This window comes from Dermacentor andersoni, chromosome 5 (genome assembly GCF_023375885.2).
Source record: "Dermacentor andersoni chromosome 5, qqDerAnde1_hic_scaffold, whole genome shotgun sequence".
Lineage (NCBI taxonomy): Eukaryota > Metazoa > Arthropoda > Arachnida > Ixodida > Ixodidae > Dermacentor > Dermacentor andersoni.
Window position 1 is genome coordinate 135,338,617 of NC_092818.1, and position 21,133 is coordinate 135,359,749.

Sequence of the window (21,133 nt, forward strand, 5' to 3'; positions counted from 1 at the left end):
CAAATTGGATCAGTGCTTCACATTCAACATAGTCTTGTGATCCCTTCTGTGGAAGTATCATCGCCCACTGTTTCGCGTGCACACAATTCAATTATTGTGTGCAAGCAGCAAAGAAAGAAAGAGAAAAGCAATGTGTTATTGGACTGCTAATTTATATTTTATTTATTTATTCATTTATTTTCCATACTTTCAACGCTCGAAGGTGTGTTCTGGGAGTTCACTCCAGAAAGGAGTGGAGTCAAAAAACATCAACAATAAGAGATCCAGTAAGAATACAAAAAAAAAAAAAAAAAAATAACGAAAGACATTCTTTACAGCGGTCTTAAGATTTTTAGAGTCAGTGATTCGGATTAGTCGGTGACTTATGCGGAAAGGCGATTCCATTATTGGCAAGTTTAATTTCACGGTGCGACAAACTACCGCAGGAAGACCGCGTAGGAAGCTGAAGTGTTTCTATAATGGCTGGAGTGTGCTGGTATGTTAGTGTGTTGGTCAGGTTGCATAGCACCCCTGAGGGGAGTAGCCTGGTACCAAGCGTCAAGTTGCATTTTCTTTCCATTGAATCTAATGCAAAGGAGACAAAAGAGAATACAACAACGTACATATGCCTCATTACTCTCATGTCCAATAATCCGATATGAAACATATTCAGCTAACTTCAGCCAAAGTTTAAAAATATACCGGTGCGCTCTTAGACGACGCGACCATATGCATGTTACTCACTTTTGTATGGAGTGGGCAACGCTATTTTTTGCATTTTGCTTCATTAGATAATTAGTCAAGAAAATTAACCGACTTCTGAAGCAACGAAGATAGGCAAAAAATTCCAATTAGAAAGTTGCAGAGTGGTTTGTAAAACGTCCGAACAAACAGTTTCTGTCTTTCTATCTATTCAGTATTAGTGTTTCTAAGCTTACTTCGGATGCCCACGAAATTAAAGAAACGCCACGTGACATGCCCGCTTGCGCGTCGGAATTGCGCTGCTCCCAAACGTTCCGCGCTCAAACAGCCATAGGAGCGCTGTCACTTAAAAGGCGACAGGGCAGCGACGTAGGCATTGGCTGTGCCATTTACGCCAGCGATCTGCTTCCTTAGTGACAGTTCCTTATAACGGTAAGCAGAGGCAGCGGTTATCGCTTGTGCTGCCGGAAGCAACAGGTCCGTCATTTCACAAAAAAAAAAAACTCACTTTTCAGGAGGCTGAAAATGTTAGAATAAGAGTATCTTAAATGGCTGGACGCAGTCTTTCACTGAATTTACGTTTGTTCTTCATGCACGTGCTTGAAGAGGTCACCTTCTGCAGCGATATAACGCTGGGATCTTCTGATAAGGCCTGCGGTCGCTGCCTTGAGTACCGTCGGTGAAATGCTGCGGCAGATTTCAGTTACCTTCTCCTGTAAGGCTTCTGGAGTTGTCGTTTCCATCGTGTATACGTGATCTTTAATATAGCCCCATCAAAAAAAGTCAAGAGGGTTGAGCTCGGGTGACCTAGCCGGCCACAGGACAAGCCCGTTTCTCTCTATACATTGCCCTTGGAAGGTAACATCAAGCCGTGCTCGTGCTTTACTGCACGTGTGGGCTGGGGTGCCGTCGCGCTGTCACCACATTGCGTCAAGCCGGGCTAGTGTCATGTTGCAGCAGCAGTCTTCAACCGGCCCTTTGAGGAACTCACATACCTATTGCCGGTCAGAGTGTCGTTAAAAAACATTGGGCGAATGAGTGTGCTGTCATGTATTCCGCACCAAACGTTAAAAGAACACTGATATTGGTGGCGGGATCTTCCTAGCCAGTGAGGATTTTGCTCACACCAATAGTGTGCGCTGTGGATATTTACGTGGCAATGTCGGGAAACGTTTGGCTCGTCCGACGTCCAGAGTACCTTGAAGAGGAAGTCAGAATCCTGCTCTTCCTGAATCAAAATCCAATTCGCAAAGCCAAGTCTCTTTTGGAGGTCGCTTGATTCCAGGCATTGATGCAACTGCAGATGATAAGGGTGCAGTCCAGCTGTTTTCAAAATCCTCCAGGCAGTTGAGTTGGACACGCCGAGCTGTCCGCTCACGCTACACGTGCTAGCATGTGGATTAGCCACCACAAAAGACAAAACGTTGGAGCGAACCTCATTATTTATGACTGAAGCTCTCTGCCTCTTTCTTGCGAAGCTGCCGGTTTGCTGCAGCGACTCGTAGGTGTTGAATATTGTCATCGGGCTCGGTTGTGTACACGGGTGCCAGCTTCGAAATATTCTTGCAGCCTGTCGTCTCTGTCGGCCTGCAGCTCCTATAGGGCAAAGATCATGTCTGCTTTTTCCCGTTGGAAAAAGGCATCACGAAATTACGCGCGCTTTAGCAGCCGACGCACGATTGTCTGTTCATCGCTGTCTGGAACTGCCACAAACCCGCCCGTTAGTCGCTTTACGCAGCGCAAGCGATAACGATTGTTATACTCCGTTCCATACATAGAAGTCAACGCTGTGGAAGCTACGAAAGAATTTGGGTCAAGGAAAGGTATTACTGCGCGTTCCGTCTCTGCTTTTCTGGGGTTCCGTCCATGATTCGCTGCACGCCAACAGCGATCGCTCGCGCGAGCATGGAAATAAAAAAAGAACGCAAAAAGATCGACACAAAGAAAAATTATCTAAAACAACGCATTAGCAGCCGCATACCACAGTGTGTTTGTTTCTAATGATTAAAACTTGTTTCACTGAGTATTGAGCCAATATAAAAATCAGTTGCGCGCAATTGCGGCAAGAAAAGAAAAATTCGCAGTTCCGTCGGAAATGCGGGAAAACTATTGCGATAGCAAATTAGTAGATAGCTGTACGAAGTAAGGATAGCATTTTTTTCGGCCGTATAAACCTGTAGATATTCACTTCCTAAATAAATGAACCATCATATAATGCGTAAGCATGACTCAGCGAAGACGTAGAAAGAAACAGACACACGGAGACAGCGCTGTCTGTGTCTGCTTCTTTCTACGTCCTTGTTCAGTAGTGCTTACACATTCTATCATGGATTCAAATGAACTAGTCCGTCAACGTGTTTTAACTAAATTAACCAGGACAGTGTCACGCGCGCACAGGTAAACATGAACACACATCGCTCCATGACAGCGGAAACTGTCTATGAAAACGCTGGAGTTAGGAATCTCCGCAGCAGCCGCGAGCCAATTGACCTCCGTGCATATGTCGCTTCAACGCGTACGAAACGAAAGCACAGCGCATATCAAGCTGCCGGCACTACGTGCACTCTGCAAACATCGAAGATCGCTTTGAAGATGAGGCCCGTGCAGGCGCGCACTTAAGCCACGTCGCAGACCGCTTTCGAGACACACGACGGCCGGCACCGCGTCCCTACGCAGTTCACCAGAGGCGTCTACTACGGTGTCCGCGATTCGCGTGGCCAACGCCGTAGTAGACGCGGCGGTTGTGTCCACTCAGTATGGAGCGGCGGCCTAGGAGGACATCCGCACCGTAGCAGCCGCCGGAGAAGAACGCCCCTCCTCCCACGCCTGACCCCCTGCCTCGCACGCCTATCACCCTCTGGGTGACCGGAAATATTGGAGAGATGGAGGCCATCCTCCAGGCGGGCGCGGACGTGGTTGCCGGTCATGTTCGCGCAGTCGGGCTGGCCTGCTCTCCGTCAAAGTCGGAACTACTGCTCCTTCCGGCTCGAGGCACGGCCCCCACCTCGTCCCCCACCCTCAGCGTCATTATTAATGCGCACCCCGTCCCTTCTGTCTCCTGCCTCCGCATTCTGGGTCTCCTTCTCCAATCCAATGGCAAACACACTGCCGTCCTTTCCCGCCTAACTACCGCTGTCCACCAGACCGTCCGACTTATTCGGCGTGTTGCTAACCGGCACCACGGCATACTCGACCATGACCTCCGTCGTCTTGTCCATGTCTTCGTTCTCAGCCGCTTTGTCTACTCCCTCTCCTATCTCTTTCTCTCTCACGCCGAGGAAGACAAGGTGAACTGTCTCATCCGCCAAGCCTACAAGTCGGCCCTTGCACTCCCCACCTACACCCACACTATAGTCGTCTGCTGGCGATGAACGTCCACAATACTCTTACAGAGCTTGTGGAGGCCCATCGCACGGCACAAATCGACCGCTTTTCTCGCACCTCCTCTGGTAGAGCCATTCTCTCTTTACTCCGCTTGACCCCTGTGTCTCCTGCCTGTGTAACCCATCCCTTACCCTCCTCTGTATCTTCCATGCTCACTGTCAACCCTCTTCCCAAGAACATGCACCCTGAGCATCACGCTGCCCGCCGCTCTGCCCGCGCCTCCACCCTATGGCGCCAGTACGGCACGCAGCCTGACGCTGTGCATATCGATGCCACGCCATACAATTCCCAACCCGCCTATGCACTTGCCACCACTTCCCATACACTTTCTTCTCTGACCGTTGCCACTATACCTGCCCCCACCTCCACTGCCGCAGAGGAAACAGCTATTGCGCTCGCCATTGCCACTACCCCGGCCCGTTTCATATTCAGCGACTCCAAAGCTGCAGTCCACAACTTTGCGAAGGATCGCATCTCCTTTTCTGCTCTCAGCATCCTTGAGCACTCCCCTTCCCCTTCTCGTTGTATCCAATTCCTCTGGGTTCCGGTTCACGCAGGGCACCCTGGCAACGAGGCGGCAAATTCCATCGCTCGCAAGATGACAGACCGAGCTGGCCCCCTCCACTCCGGGATTGACACGCGTGACTCCCTCCTCACCTTCCATGACATCACCCTTCATTACCGCAACTCTCGCCTATCCCTCCCTCCCCCTCACAAATCCCTGTCTAAGTTCCAACAGAGCACGTGGCACCATTTACAGGCCCACACTTTCCTTTCTCCTGCCCGACTTTCCCTTATTCACTCCGGTGCCTTCTCACTCGAATGCGCGCTCGGCAGACACCCACAAGCAGACTATGCTCATAATCTCTATTTATGCCCGAAACACTCTCCCGCTGCCTCTTGGCATCCATCTAGTCCGCAGCTGTGGGAGGCTGCTTTGGCTAGCTCGGAGCCGGATGTCCAGCTACGGCTAACGATCTGGGCAGCGGAAGTCGCCGCCAGCTATGATCTGGCAGCTACGACCGGCAGCCTCAAGGCACGGCGACATCTGGAACGGCGACATCTTAATTTTTCTTTTCATTTTTTGGCTTTCACTAAATAAAGTTTGTACCACCACCACAGGAGAGGGCACGCACCCGGGCCGCGTTCCTGGCTCGCGCACGTGAGATTGAACCGCATTCGCTTTCACTCCTACGGAACCACATGGCGACGTCGGCAGCAATGGCAGAAAGCCTCCTGGAATGTCTATATAATTGCTATGGCAATAAAACAGAACTATATCTAAATGCAAACGAAACCCCTGCAAGAAGTCTTTCTAGCCTCAACAGCGTTGACTGCTATGTATGGAATGGAGTATAGCTTTAATCGAACAGCCAACGCTTGCTTCGCTGCCCTGTCGCTTTCTATAAGGGGCAGCGCACCTATGGCTGTTTGTGTGCGGAACGCTTGGGAGCAGTGCAATCACAACGCGCAAGCGAGCATATCACGTGGTATTTCTTTTCTTGTATTTCGCAGGCATCAGTATTATGCTGAAAAACACTAATACTTAATGGATAGAAAGACAGACGCTTTTATTGGGACGTTCTGCAACTTTGTAATTGGATTTTTCGCAAGCTTCGTTGCTTCAGAAGGTTGTTAATTAGTCTTGAATAATTATCTAACTAAGCAAAATAGAAAGAATTGCATGACACACTACATACATACAAAAGTAAGCAACATGTATTTGGTCGCGCCGTCTTAGAGTGCATCGGCATATTTTTAAACTCTGGCTAAAGTTAGCTGGAACACACTGTATATGGGATCCCATATAAAAACTAATTTTTCCCATACGTTGTACGATATCGAATACGGGAGTTATGGGGAATACCTTTTTTCAGTATGTCAGTGCTTAGTGAGAAAAACGTGGTCGCTTGTGTCTTCGAGTGCGAAAGCGAATCTCATCTAGCGTAGGCAGTTCTTAACTGCATGAAAAACATAATAAAAACAAAACTTGAGCACGAAAAGCTTTGCAAGTATGGGGAAAGACTGACAATTTGTACGGAAGCGTGGAATGAATCTTCATTTTCACTCTTCATGCTAGCGTGCGAGTTGCCGTTCTTCAAGTTAACGTTACAACGCGTGGAATTCAGGCGCGCCAGCGGGAATCAGGCGCCTACACTATAACTTCGCTTTCTTCAGCGTTAATTTCAGAAGTCGAACACTTAGCACTATGCCTTCGGCAATACTGAAAAGTTTCCTGAGCTGTTAATGATTTGTTAACAGGCTTACGCCACCTTTCCCGGCAGCCTTTCTCTAACCTGAAGTTAAAGTTAAACATGGCAGTATTTTTTACGCCATCTCGCTGGTCGAAAATAAAGCCTATCGATCGCTTCCTGCGCAGACGAGATTGAAGCAATAATGGCCTTATTCGGGTTCGATTATACCGGCTGTGCTTTGTAGGCTCTCTCTGAGTTTTTCCTCTGCTCAGTTCACGGCAGAACTGCAAGTGCGTCGCAGGGCTCATTCGAGTAGCTTGCACTGGTGGATAATGGGCTATCGATTGGCCTTCGAGTGCACTGCGTGCTACCCTACATGCTCGCTTATACCTTCGTCGCTGTCGTGACTGTCTATAGCACGTAAAGCTTCGTTGGCTGACTACAGCGTGCACAGAAATAGCAGGCGACACTTCTGCTTCTATAGGTGCTGGATGCGCGTAGGTGCGCGCATGGCGACAAGCCTCTGACAAGTTAGACTATTGACGAGGCTACGTGAAAAGACACGAAGAAAACGTAGATGTAGAACCTCGGATTTAGTGGTACACGTGGATCAGTCTGGAGGATTGGCCGGAAGGAACGCGTCAGACATACACTTTTTGTACTTCATTATTTGTCTTCGGTCTTCGCCCCTGCCCTCTTTGCTTCCTTAGCTTAATGCAATCAGCCAAACTAAAGCTTAATTGTAGAGGTGGCGCTGTGGGAAACACTCGAAGGAGACCCATAGGCACTTTGCAGCTGCGGCGTATAGCACAGGGCAATGGTTGAAGTTGCACCGCAGAATATGAAGCCAACCGCGATGTTGCGTTGGCTGCATGGTATGATTAGCGTCTTCCGACTCAGTTTAAACTGTTCAGCCTCTACTGACTTTTTAAAGCCATGCTTTCTTATCCTATTTCGCTTACTTTTACGCCCGTTTCTAACCGCTATAGACTGCGCATCGCACACTGCTGTCAGTGCGCCCCGTTGGTCCCACAAATTAAGAAAATTGTGCCACAAGCAGCCACGTACAAAATGGTCGGAATATGTACTTAGGATAGGTTAAAAAATACCACGCTAAAAGTATTCGAGTGGAGTATTAACTACCGAATTCAGAGTTATATTTGAGATAGAGTAATAAATATAAAAAAGTCTTTCGTTATTTCAGAGATACTTGCAAGATAATTTTTGTTCCGAACTGTAGACGAAGTAGAAAGAAAGGGAAGTTCTATCGGAAACTTTTTTGGCTTGCAGGAGGAACTACTGTTAGGTGATGCTAACTTGCCCCTGTTTGTTTTAAACAAGTTTCCTTGACGTTGAAGAGGCGCTCCACAGACGTGATTGATGCTACGGCGACGTTGTATCGCAGGAAGAGTTCTTGAACCGCAGGGAGTTTGTGCACAGCGATGACCTCGCTGTATTTACCTTGTATATACGATGCACAAAGAATTCGGCACTAGTTTCTCCTCCTACGGGCTGATACTCCTTAAAGGAGAAAGAAAAAGTCGTAGTGTTCAGATATTGAGCACTGCTCTTTGGTGGCATACAGTGGGAATTTCCGTCATGCTCGCCATTTCTTTCATTACGGGGTCAACAACGAGATCTACATTACGAGATCTATAACTCTGAAGGGTTGTGAGACCGACGAAATGGGTGGGGGTCGGCCATTTTGCGCACGGCGCATCTTCCATAACGAGCTCGTTGCACGTCGATACCGAACCTGACAGTGACGAAGGGCTTATTTTAAATACGGAGTGCAGTATACCATGAAAAGTATTTAATTTGCAGCAAAACACCGAGTTGTCTAAATATATACAAGATAATAAGTTACTTTGGAGAGCACTTAGGATGAGGGTGTCGATCCGATATCTTTTTCGGATTCAATCTTTTCGGTTTGGTTCAGGTTGAGCTCCGGAACAAAAATGAAAACGGTTCGAACCGGCTCGGATCTATCTGAATGAGTTGATTCGGTTTCAAGCAGGATAAAATCATTCGTGTGCTACGCCTTCCGCCTGAGCGCATGGCTAATTTGTTGATCCCCGCCGAGTATTAGGCCGCAGCGCTCCTCGTCAACACTTGTGACGTGAGAGCTAATGAGACAGAAAGCCGATTTAGGGCCATTGCTGCTCTTTTAGCAGCTGCCTTTAGGAGCCTAGCGTGTTCGACCACAAGGGATTTCGGCTCACCTTTCTTAATGTTGATTTGGCTGTGTTTCCGGTTTTTTCTTTAATAACACTTGAGCGTGTTTTTTTTTTCGCTCGTGCCGTTGGATTGAGCCAATATGCCTGCGCCGAAGGATTAGCAACAAGGAATGCCGTGCAGGAGCGGAAGGTCATTAAGGAGAGAGCTTGTTGAGTTTGGGGTAGGAGAAAAGACGAGACGTCACTCCGACGCAGCGCCGTCGCGCCAATAATTACCTCTGAGCCCGTCACGTGTCATTCGGTGGGCCTGCGTTTCCTCGGTGCTCTCGGGACGTTGAGCTCCGGCCAAGGCTGTGGAATAGGAGCTGCGCTCGCTTTCCGTTCCCTCGTTGTAATACCCACGGCTGACGTTAGTCTCCGGAAGAAACGTATGCATCTGGTTTATTGCTGCCTTTAATAAAGCCTGTAAATCATAGAGCACTGCATGCCGTCTTACTATGTTATAGTGAAACAGTCCTTTGTTTTGCTGCAGCGAAGCTGTTATTGCAACTAGAAGCGCTCAAAAAACGTTAAACGCCAGTTTTCACGGTTTTATTCAAGAACTAAATTATTCATGAAGTCTATATTTTTGAAAATGTGCGCGATGTTGTGGGCTATAAGCGGGCGAACTTTGAAATGTCTGTGTCGACTGGGTTAAATGAAAACTGCTAAACACTCGTTTTCGGCCTTTTAGGCGGTATAAGAACACTTGAAAAGCTTACGGTCCTTACTGGGAGGCCTCACAGATCTCATATTTAAAGCAAGAAGAGGTCACTCTATAGGCTACGTGCACCGAAAGTTTGAAATGTCTAAGTTAATTGTGTGCTGTGACCATGATTACTTAATACTCGCCTTCTCCCAATTTTTGTACGTTGTACAAGGCATGTAATTGCCTTTCACCGGTCTCCTTTGTGAACTGTGCGAGGCACGATGTTTATATTTCACTGAGTGGGAAGCATGCTATCGGTACCGAGTGTTAAATGATTCATTAATGTAGCTTCATACAAGTTTTTGTGGAAGGTTGCTTAGTCATTTGTTCCACAGTGTCATACTGCTGCTATTTGCAATATTTCCCTCAGTCGTAAACCAACTGCGCAAGACAGCAATTTCAAGTTCTATGAAAACTGTGAGAATATTAACTTTAGTGTGTGGCGAAACTTCGTGGTTCAAATAGAAGCGATGGAAAAAAATTACTGAAATCCCGTTTTTTTCCTTCTATTTATGTGTCATGCGAGGCTTGTAGCTGATTTCTTTGGTGTCTTCCATAAACTAAACAAGGCACATGGTTTACAGCTCATGAAAATAAGGAGCAGGTTATGGCTAATGTGTAGGAAACGTTCACTATACCTGTAATACTAACGGCATTTTAATTAAATTACACATTCGAGTGCTCCAGAGCGTTAATGCGTTTTACGAATGGAGTAAAATTTAGCTCACTGCCCTGACATAGTGCATATATCACCAAAATCAAGCTTGACAAATAATGGGCGGACCTGTATGGCAAATTTCTGTTAGAAGACAAATGAGTGTGGATCAAACAGCTGTTATTTTCAGTGCTGCATTCGTAGAAAGCATAAGAGTGTTTTTCCGAACGTGAAAGAAGACCGCGAATACAACAACAACAACAACAACAACAACAACAACAACAACAACAACAACAACAACAACAACAACAACAACAACAACAACAACAACAACAACAACAACAACAACAACAACAACAACAACAACAACAACAACAACAACAACAACAACAACAACAACAACAACAACAACAACAACAACAACAACAACAACAACAACAACAACAACAACAACAACAACAACAACAACAACAACAACAACAACAACAACAACAACAACAACAACAACAACAACAACAACAACAACAACAACAACAACAACAACAACAACAACAACAACAACAACAACAACAACAACAACAACAACAACAACAACAACAACAACAACAACAACAACAACAACAACAACAACAACAACAACAACAACAACAACAACAACAACAACAACAACAACAACAACAACAACAACAACAACAACAACAACAACAACAACAACAACAACAACAACAACAACAACAACAACAACAACAACAACAACAACAACAACAACAACAACAACAACAACAACAACAACAACAACAACAACAACAACAACAACAACGACGACGACGACGACGACGACGACGACGACGACGACGACGACGACGACGACGACGACGACGACGACGACGACGACGACGACGACGACGACGACGACGACGACGACGACGACGACGACGACGACGACGACGACGACGACGACGACGACGACGACGACGACGACGACGACGACGACGACGACGACGACGACGACGACGACGACGACGACGACGACGACGACGACGACGACGACGAGTGTTCGCAAATCTCAACGCTGACGTTATTTGCTATGTTTTCCCTTGTCCGTAAAATACTGTGTTACACAAATTTTATGTTCAACAGAAATAGCTGATGTTTTAGTTGCGACATGTTCCAAAATTTTAACGTAATTGTATAATTAGGAGCGTTAAAAACAATTTAGGAATCCTATTTTTTTACGTATATCTATGCGTTATACGACGTTCGCCGGTGTCCGGTGTGAACGAAACGAGGCACCTGGTTTTGTATCGTCAAAGTTGGGGTCCGGTAATGGGTGATGTTTAAGAAAAGTTCGAAGTGGGTGGCTTTGTCGGAGCTTTTGCAATAAATTACGGATGCAAGCGCTTCAGAGCGTTATGAGAGTTTACGAGCGTGCAGAATTCAGTAAGTTTCATTAACAGAACCATAAATGCAACCAAGATTTAATTTATCGAAAATGAATGGCAGGCTGTGGCAAACCTGTGTGTGTAGTTAAATGCGTGTGGAATAAATACTTTCACACCAAAAAATTTAAGTGTTCAATAGTGTCATATGTCCGTTATCGGCTATGCTTCCCAATAACCCGAGGTAACTCTGTTTTACACTAAATTTGTTTTCTTGAAATGGGGATAATGTCAAGTGTAATGGGTGACGAAACTTTCGATTTTTCGGCCTGATTAGAAACATTGCAAATAATTACTGAACCCTCCTATTTCTCTCGTTTCTTTTTTTTCTGCGCTATAGAAAGTTCTTAGTAGGTTTCCCTGGGGTCCTCGATACAGCTTCCGATACAGCTTTCTGTTGCTGGATACGTGCTACATAAGAGTTTTTTTTTTTCCGAACGTGAAAGAAGACCGTGAGTACACGCAGAATTGCCGTTCGACTGGCGGCTCGAGGTGCGTTGAAGCACCGGCCAAGAAAAGTGACTGCAGAGGGCACCGTAAACTGCACTATTTTAAGTAGATCCTGTACCCGTACACGCTTAATAAGGAATTTCCACTATTGCTCTTTCAACAGAGTTTGGCTTATTATTAAGATTTTGACTTTTTGGTCAATGAAGTTCAATGTGCAAATAGAGTTGAGCAGCTTTCTACGAATGCAGCTCTGAACATTAAAGGATGGCAGCGTCGCCAAGAACGCACGCACATGTCAAAGACTGAAAGCACGCACGCCCGCATGCACCCCCCCCCCACACACACGCACACACACAGACAGAGATAATGTACCGGTGTTTCTTCTTCTGTGTGTGGATATTTCGCAACAGGGCCCAGGAGACAGGGGAGTGAAATGTTCAAAGTTCTCTCGCGTATGGTCGCTCACTGTAACGTTTACAACTTCCTCAGGCGTTTTGCATTTGAAGGTATTAGCCTGCTGATTCAATTTGGCGAGGCACTTAGCGTTGCTTGAGAGCGTTGTAGTAATAAACGAACCGTTTTGTTGGCTTGGCAATGTTTTCAGGGAGGGACGAACGGTTGTACTTGTCCACAGGGAATCCTTTACTGCATCCGCAAAGCTTTGCTTCCATGCGCACTTTCTTTCTTTCTTCTATTGGGGACTGGTGGGAAGTGGGGAACAAAGAACGTTTATTGCGAAGGGCGCCCGCGGTGCGGGAGCCCAATTCTACCCTCGCCCATCGGCAAAGCCTTGTTTTATCCGAGCCATTCCCTGTCAGGGAAGCGCCGCACTTGCCAACTGCCGAACAGCGTCACACAAATGGAGCAACGCGCGACGCATGTCAAGCAGGAGGTACTCTCGAGCAACACGAGCAGCTCAACGAGGTGGCCCGCTTGTCCCGTTAACCCGGAGGGAATGCCACGCAACACAGATGATTTTAGGAACTTCAGCCATTGTGCAGATGTAAATCAACGATTCTCTTTTCCTTCATTCTTTTTTTAACCTTGTAAGCTCGCAGCTTGTTTGTTTCGCTTAGCATACAGAACGAAAGCGCATTGGCACCACGGATTCTGTCATTAGTCAAGGGAAATACAAGCGCACGGGGACAGAGCTTTTTTTATTTTCTAGCACGCCAGCTGCAGGCAATGCTTCTTCTTTTCTTTTTCTCCTACAAATGTATCAACAGTGAGCAATATGAAAAAAAAGAATACTTTTTTTAAACAACAATTACTCCTGATCTGTGGATCCGAATGTGATGCTTTCATACTTAGCAAGATGCTTTCAATGAACACTTAGTGTCGTTTAACACTTTTGTGGCGGGGCCTGTGTGTTTAACCGCTACGGCTTCTTGAAAGCGATTTGATCGTTCTCTTCCCTAATTGCTGGATAGGTCAGTGTTCGGAACGACAAACTTAACATTGAGCTTCAACAATAGCATTTCAGTTGCGGAGCGTAGCGGATGAGTAATTAATTTTACGCTCAGATCACGGAATGCGGATATGTTTCCCTTTGTTTTTATACACCAAATTGGGCGCATGCATGCATCGGATAGTGACCCTAGGAGTCCGAGTAATTCCACCCGCAATGGCCACAGTGTTTCGATCAGTGGATTTCACTGTGGCTAAATGTTGCTACTGCATTTGAGGCACCGGGCTCTCTTCCTTGTGCTACAGACAAGGGCGAACATATCAGCATTACCGTGACCTTCCGTTTACCGGACGTAAGAAAAGAAGGGGATAGAGGAACGCGCAATCTACAGATGTGGAATTTAGGTAGTGATTAACAAAACGAATGCTCCAACGTTTTTACTGTTTCCGAATTCTAAACTCAAAATTTGAAGACTCATCTTGGTGCCGCGTATTTTGGGAAGTTGTTCACTGCTGCGTTTCCTATGCCCGTTAATATTCGGTACATCTGGCCATAAGCCCCAATGAAATATCTTTCGCACAACGACGCGAATTACTATACTCGCATTTCCAGATGCTCTCGCATCTCTACATTCTATTAAGGCCGAAAAGCTGAATATTACGACAACACATCACGCAAGCAGAAAAGGCGAACACTGCTTTAGCTACAATTTATAGACAGCGGGCTCCTTACTATCATGCTTCCATTAATGTGAATAATAACCATAGCTTAATAAAAAGAACGACAGTGATAACCCCAGAACGGAACTTACGTCCTCAGATGTGAACGTGACAAATTACGCACACACTGCCCGCTGAGCGTCCAATAAGCGATCGATCTATGTATAAGCATATCACATAATTTTATTTTGACAATGAAAATAAAGATTTGCCTAAAAAAGCTGCACGCGGTTTTCAGGTCCTTGGTGCTAGTTGCACCATACGAAACTTCTTAGCGCTTACTATCAGCATGTTAAAGTACATCACTGCAAATGAAGTACGGCCGCGACGCCCGGGTTATGCAGATTTCGACGTTGTGGTGAGCACCGGAACTTCTTCAACCACGGAGCTACGGCCACCTGCTGATCTCGGCTACGCAGGAAAATAATGACAATGAAACGCCACTTTTCAGTATACTTCACTCGTTTGACAGTTCTTATGTAGAAGCGACGGGAGATTGAACGCGAGGGCATATGAAACAAAATTTATGATGCAGAAACTTTTTTCCCCCTACATTTCCCCCTACGCGATACCTAGAGCCAAGCTCCAGGTATCGCGTCGCAGCATAACATTAGCGCTCCATGGAATCAGGCAAAATGGCCGTTTCCTAAGTCATTTCACGAAAGCTTCGCGACTGCTAGACCAATAGGACGTCCCTATGGAAGCGGTTTCCAAGATTTCTGCAACAGCGACAACAAAAACGCAATCCTTGCTTTTCCTTCACCACTTGCCATTCTCTAAAACAAAGAAAAAGAAGACACATAAGGAGCTCAACGAGGTGCTTTGCATCCTACAATTTCGCGGAAAATTACGCAACCGCCAGATACACGTTTGCGCGAAGTACAGAAGAATGACCAGAATTGCGCGCGAGGACAGAGCGGCGACGCGGCTGGGAAACGCAGCTGCAGTGGCAGTCGAGGCCCACGTTGCTACATACGCATTCTTGTGGCGGTGGAGCAGGGCTACATATGCGTCTTCTAGCAACTTCAGCTTGTAAAGCGAGCATTTCCTTACGAAACTGCTATCCCTGTCGCATTTTCTGCTACCTCACGCAATCGCATATAAGTTTTTCTTTGTTACTTGGATTGCCTCCTTAAGTGCTGACACGTCGGCGAACTAGCGCATGTGCACGGAAATTGAACCTTTCGAATCTAGCTCAAAAAAAAAAAAAAGAGCAACTAGTTTTGTAACAATGTGCGTACTGCGTATTTTTGATGCCTGCGTAATCCCACGGAGTCGACGCACCCTTCCAGAAATACTGCTGTCGCCGCGGGAATTTATTAGGAAGCTTCACTCGGAATATTCCAAGTTGTGCACAGAAAACTAAAGCGAATACCTTTTCTTTTTTTTTTCTTGCAGGGCAGCTGACATTGCTCTAGCCTAAATATGGCACATAGCGATAACTGTAAGGTATGGCGTCTTACGCCACATGAAACACACAGCTTCGTGAGCGATGAAGTACCAGTCAAGCTCTTAGGCATGTATACAGCACTCGCTGAATGTGAAAGAAACTGGTGGAAAAGAGAAGCCGTGTTATGACACTGAATCTCGTGTACTATCGTGTACGAGTCAAGCTCAATCAGTGCGGTATATAGCGGACAACAAATTTTACAGTAGCACGAGATCAACATGTTGCACCACTACTTTCCAAGTTGTAAAGCAGATGCAACTGCCCCCAAAAAGCGTACAAGCCAAAATCTTGCCCATGACAGACGAATTGCGAAAATAGCGAAAGTGGAAACAAAGTTTTTTTTTTTTTTTCAGCTCTAACATATGTGTTTTATTTTCCCACAATTCGGCGATTCCGTAAGCGTTTATGCCTCTGATACCCATGAAGTAGCTATTTCTATAGCGGTGATTTTTTAGATGTAGGCAATAAGATATGGTTAAGGAACATAGGCGGGGTCATCTTCGAACAGAGGTAATCGGCGCGCAGTGGAGTGCTTTTCATCGTACATCCAATTGGCCTGTGAGGATGACAGGGTCATGTTTCATTCATGTCGTATCAGAAAAGGCAATGTGAGGGTAATTGATGAAGCAACCCTTCTGTTCGCACTTCAAGTTGACACCGACAGTGCGGGTCTTTCTTTCGCGGTACACTTTTCTTTTTCTTTGGAGCTCTTTTGAGAGCATCACCGCACTTACAGGAGACATATGAGCGATCCTGAACTAGCATGTTCTTCCAAATTTCAGAGTCCTTCTTTTTTTATCCTGTTCTTTGCTACTTCACCGCACGGCCACAGACAGCAGCCTGCTAACTGTCTTGTGACTCTCGTCCTCTCTGACTCTCTCTCTCTCTTTCACCAGGAAAAGGCGCCCACTCTTCATAGGAGGACAGTGCGGGGTTTCAGTAGGACGATTCTGGAGCAGTGTTTTCGCGACACGGTGCGGGTACACGGTAGAGGTTTTCGTTCTTTGATCACAGTGATTGAAATACGTGCTTTCTAAAAATTGCGACCACCGCCAACAAGCGGTAAAATTGGTGACGAACGTTTTGGAAGATTTGTACATGCATCTCACGTCTTTGAGTTCAAGTTATGTAACATTAATTTGAAGGTACTATTATTTGGATGCCATGAGCTCGTTCTCGGCCGTCTCTTCTGGGTTTTTTTTCTTGTACTACCACACACTATTGTTGTAAGAATACCCCTTTAAGAATTCACCTGATTGGACGAAAATGGTACTCATATGTTAGATAGTTCTCATTTATTGGTTAATACCAATAAAGTACGTTATTTTATAATCCATTAGGTGGATATAATAAACTACGAAGATGATAATGTCTGTTAATGGAACTCGTTAGGAGCCTCGCTTAAAATTTGGCATTTATAATTTATAAATTCATGTTAGACATCAGGATTGATCATCTTTAATGAAAACAGTCTTCTAGGCTGTATCTGTGCTGGAGAACACGCAACCTCTTTGTGAGTTCAACTTAATTTCCAGCGTAGCGTATTCTTTTTCTGCCAGGGAACTGACACTAATGACATGCGTCTGTACGGTATGTAGAAACGCTCAGCATGCCGTGAGAAAATTTAGAAGGCTAAAGTTCTTTCTTTTTTTCAGTAGCATGGCCGAGTAGCAGATCAGCTCGTTCTTTTGTCTCTTTACTTTTGTTTATCGGGTACATGAGGATGTTCCCTTACCATTTGTCCTTCGGTGAATAATGACGCTCCGTTAATTAAGGCGCGGGGCAAATATTTACGCTGGGAAAAAGTGATTCTCGAGCAAACCACCCCACTGTCAAAATAAGCCTTTCAGCTGGCCCACTTTCAATCATTACACATAGAGGCAATGTTGCCATTGCAGCATGCAACGGTTTGTGCATTACAGCTTAATGTATGAGTAGTTAAGAAGCCATGTTATCATCTTGGGACAAACTGCCCTTTTCATGAGCGACCTCTGATCTGTATTCAGTGTAATTATCTCAGATGCGACCTTTATCAGTTCTTCTGTGTAAGCTGCTAGACTGAATTTAATTACAGTTGGTGAGGGCGAGGTCGTGCTCGCCTGTGCACTACGCCACTAACCTGAAGTACGTTATTTTATTTTTTACGACTTTGTGTATTAAGGGTACCTGCCAAACCTTAATCCCTAGGTTTCGCGCAAGAATATGGGAATACCATCTTCCCAGCTGGCATGGTTTTTGTCAAGAGCATCACGTTTAAGTGACGTTGAAAAAACACAGCAGCAAAAGAGAAAATAAACTATGAATCCCGAAACTAACTCTTTATCGCGTGAACCTTTACCCTCAAAGCAGGTTACACTTAAAGCGCAAAGATAACGGCGAGCACTGTCTGCGATCATTAAAAATCTGGGCCCGCGTTCACCAAACGTTCTTACGCTAAAAGCGTTCGTGCCAGCCAATAGCGGTGTAGGAGATATTATTAGCGAAGGCGATCAGCCAATGAAAAAAGGCACTTCCGAACGAACAGCTTTCGGAATTCGACCCCTGATCTGCGAGTCAAGTGCGTCGGCTTTTATAAGAACGTGACTCGTCGAAAGTTCCAGCGTGATCGCTGGTGCCCGCGTGCCTCCTAGAATGCATTACATAATTCGTGTCGTGGATACGATTTGATTTCACAAGGTTCGTCGAGAACGTACGCAACAGATGGAATCAATGATAACTTTCGAGTAAGTTCTAGTCATGCAGGCAGGTCTTGCGCAGAGCGATAACATTAAGTTGTTAACGGGAGACATGCAGTCTCTGAGAAAAGGATGAATAAGTATACGTGTCACTCCGCTCAGACACACATCTGCAAGTTCGGAAAAAGTGAAGTAATTTCAGGTAACATTAGTAATTCCGACGAACGGTCAATTGCGCCCGATAATGAGAAGCAAAGTGCTGTCGCACTTCTAATGACTTTTCTTTTTTCACATCTTGCAAATCACAGTTCTTGAGAAATTGTGCTTTACGTAAGTAGAACGAGTGCAAAACGTAGTAGGTGATCATGGAACTTACGAGACCATAGTTCGGATACTTCGACAAAGGTCAGGCTTGCTGGATATAGCATGCTAGGATTGTAGCAAGCGTCCAGTAGTAACCTCTGGCAGCGCCGTAGTGAAGATAGTATGCCATAGCGTCAACACCAATCACCCGAAATTCTTTAACAGTTCTTTTTCACGACGTTAAGGGCAAGCCGGAAAGTGGACTACACCTCTTAAGTCAGCATGGTTTCCTCCTATGAGTTTACCCAAATGAAAAAGCGTATGCTGTCACTCACTATAATATAAACAAACAAATAATAAAAAAAAATACGGCAGCATGCTACACTCCTCTGATACGTGAAGGCGAAAGCCTGCTTCACACTTGGTAATTCATTAAGTTATACGACCGGAGGGTTCAGATTTCTTGCAAGACATAACGAGCCGCAGTGCGAAATACACGTGTGGCAAGCCGTTGTCTGCGAGCTTCGGCCTCCTCTCTACGTTGCCGTCTCGCATCGACGCGTTGCTCCTTTCGCAGTTCGGCTTCTTCGGCTCAGTTTCGACGTTTAGTTGCTGCGGGTTCGCGACTCGTATAGCGGTGTAAGACTCGCACCAACGGCGTTTCTCTTTGACTTTACCTTGCATACTCTCAGCAGCGGAAATCACCACTCGCGGTCGAATTCAGTGAATTCAAGTGATTTCAATGAATGTATGCACTGTTCGCTTCACTTTTCTGAGCGCTTGTAGCCTTTGCCTTGAGGGGGTATGAGCCATTTCTGATGATGATAGTTTTTGCTTCACTCGACTAGAAGCCTCTTTTTTGTGTATGAGCCATTACAACGAGCCACCTAAGGCTTTCGCCTTATGAAAGACGTGGATGAGGCTAATCCGGGTTCCCTGTATATAAAATTTGCCAGCTGAAAAAACATAGTCCTTGAGTGGCCGTTTGTATAACAGATCGGCTCGTATTCACTCAGCGTTTACTGCATGAATGACGTCCGTAAAATGAGATCGCCGCTCCGAACGACTTGTTATCACGCCGATCGCTATCCTGAGTGGCCTTTGTTTCAACAACTGCTCAAGAGAAAAAGACCTTAAGGAGCCTCTTCTGCATAGGTGTCTTTGGGGCCGTTATTCATGCAAGCTTTCTTAAGTAAGCACATTATCCTGTTTCTTTCTCTATTTCTTAACGCTTTTCCCGGTGCTATTTCGGCACTCACTTCCCTTAAATTCGGATATATGCCGCCAACTCTGTGACCATTAGTTGTGATTAATGAAGATCCTAATTATCGAGAAATATATTTTCTTCATGGAACACCGTGAAGATACTAAGCAACTATATAAATATTTCTGAACTCCTCTTAACGTTGTCATTAAATTAAGTCTTCCATTACGTAGGCGTTGTCATCTCTGTGTTGGTTCTGCCTTCGGCGCGATGTGCATCTAAAATTGGATTCGTTACCAGCAGCTGCTCTCCGATAATTCAAGAGCGCAGTCACTTACGCGTACGATGTACCGAGAGTGCAGGATCCGTCGTAATCGCACCTTCATTATTGGTATAGCGATAGAATTGCACTGTCCAGGCAAGATGAGGCCTTAATGCCGTTAAGAACTTAATTAAGCAGTTATCAGCTGAGGCAATTTAGAAGCGAGCTGTCGTCACTTTTATAATCAATCGGAAAATTATCGCCGTGGTTGTATCAAATTTAACCCGTACTCCGACACCCGCGTTATTTTAGATAACCAGGCGGATGAGGGGGTAGGGGGAGGGGCATAAAGGAGGCCTGAAGTACAGCTTTGCGCTAAAGAAGATGAGTTCATCGCTCAAGTGTATGTGGGGAAATGCTTGCTGGAAGACGAATGTACTTTCTCTATTAATCGAAAGTTCATTGATGGTGTGGTTAGGTATTCACTGGAAGGTCGGTGTTTCAGTTCGTGCTCTCAGCCTGCTGCTATTAGAGGCACTGGTGGTTCGCCTTCAGAAGTTCTCGAATGTTCTACTAGGATAACTACGAGAATTACCGCCTTTGACCGTAGAAAGAGTTGTAAAACGGTCAATTTTTGTTACAAAAAGCTTAAATTTCTGTTTTCGTGACAGCTGCTGAAAATGCTGGCTCACGAGACTTCTTCGGCTTCGAATGATGCTTGGAAGTTTTGTGTAGTTCTGGCGACGCGTTATTTTTCGCTCCACGCTGTGCTCAGTTCTTACATATTATGGGCTTGCACACTCCATCGTCGGGAATAATGACAATAACAATAGACTAGATGGAACAGTTTTTTTTTTGCCTTTGTCAAATGTCTTTGATGAATTAGTGAGAGGAACAAAATGACCAAAAATAGCATCGCACAGACAATTTATTACGTAATTCTTGTCATTCCTTTAGTCGATGCTGCAGATTACATAAGAAGACTCTTAAACACAAACATAATATAGAAACGGAAACCGGTCAATGTGATTACAGAAAATATATCGGTCGATAGAGTTCTTAAAATATCGATAAGGCTAGTACGAAAGGAAATTCTTAAATATGAAGTGCTTGCAAGAAACGACACTTTCATTTGTCAGTTCGCAGGTAAAGCAGAATATTTAAATAAAGATAACACTTGTGAGGCTATTGACAATATAATTACATGATTGACGAAAAATATGAATTGCTATATGTCAGTCTAACCCAATACCAAGAGGATGGTCCTTTAGGCAACAAAACAACTGTCGTCAGGTCCTGTACTTGAAGAGAAGAGACAGTTTTGATGGTAGTGCAAAGCAGTGTTACCTCTTGCAATGGTATGTGAAGTAAGTCATGCCCTGT

General features: G+C 45.4%; 1 protein-coding gene across 3 annotated transcripts in view; it reads left to right on the plus strand.

Annotated features, from left to right (window-relative positions):
* Positions 1-21,133, plus strand: part of LOC126532098 (solute carrier organic anion transporter family member 4A1-like) — a 175,803-nt gene that overhangs the window by 20,210 nt on the left and 134,460 nt on the right. The gene's annotated exons all lie outside the window — the stretch shown is intronic.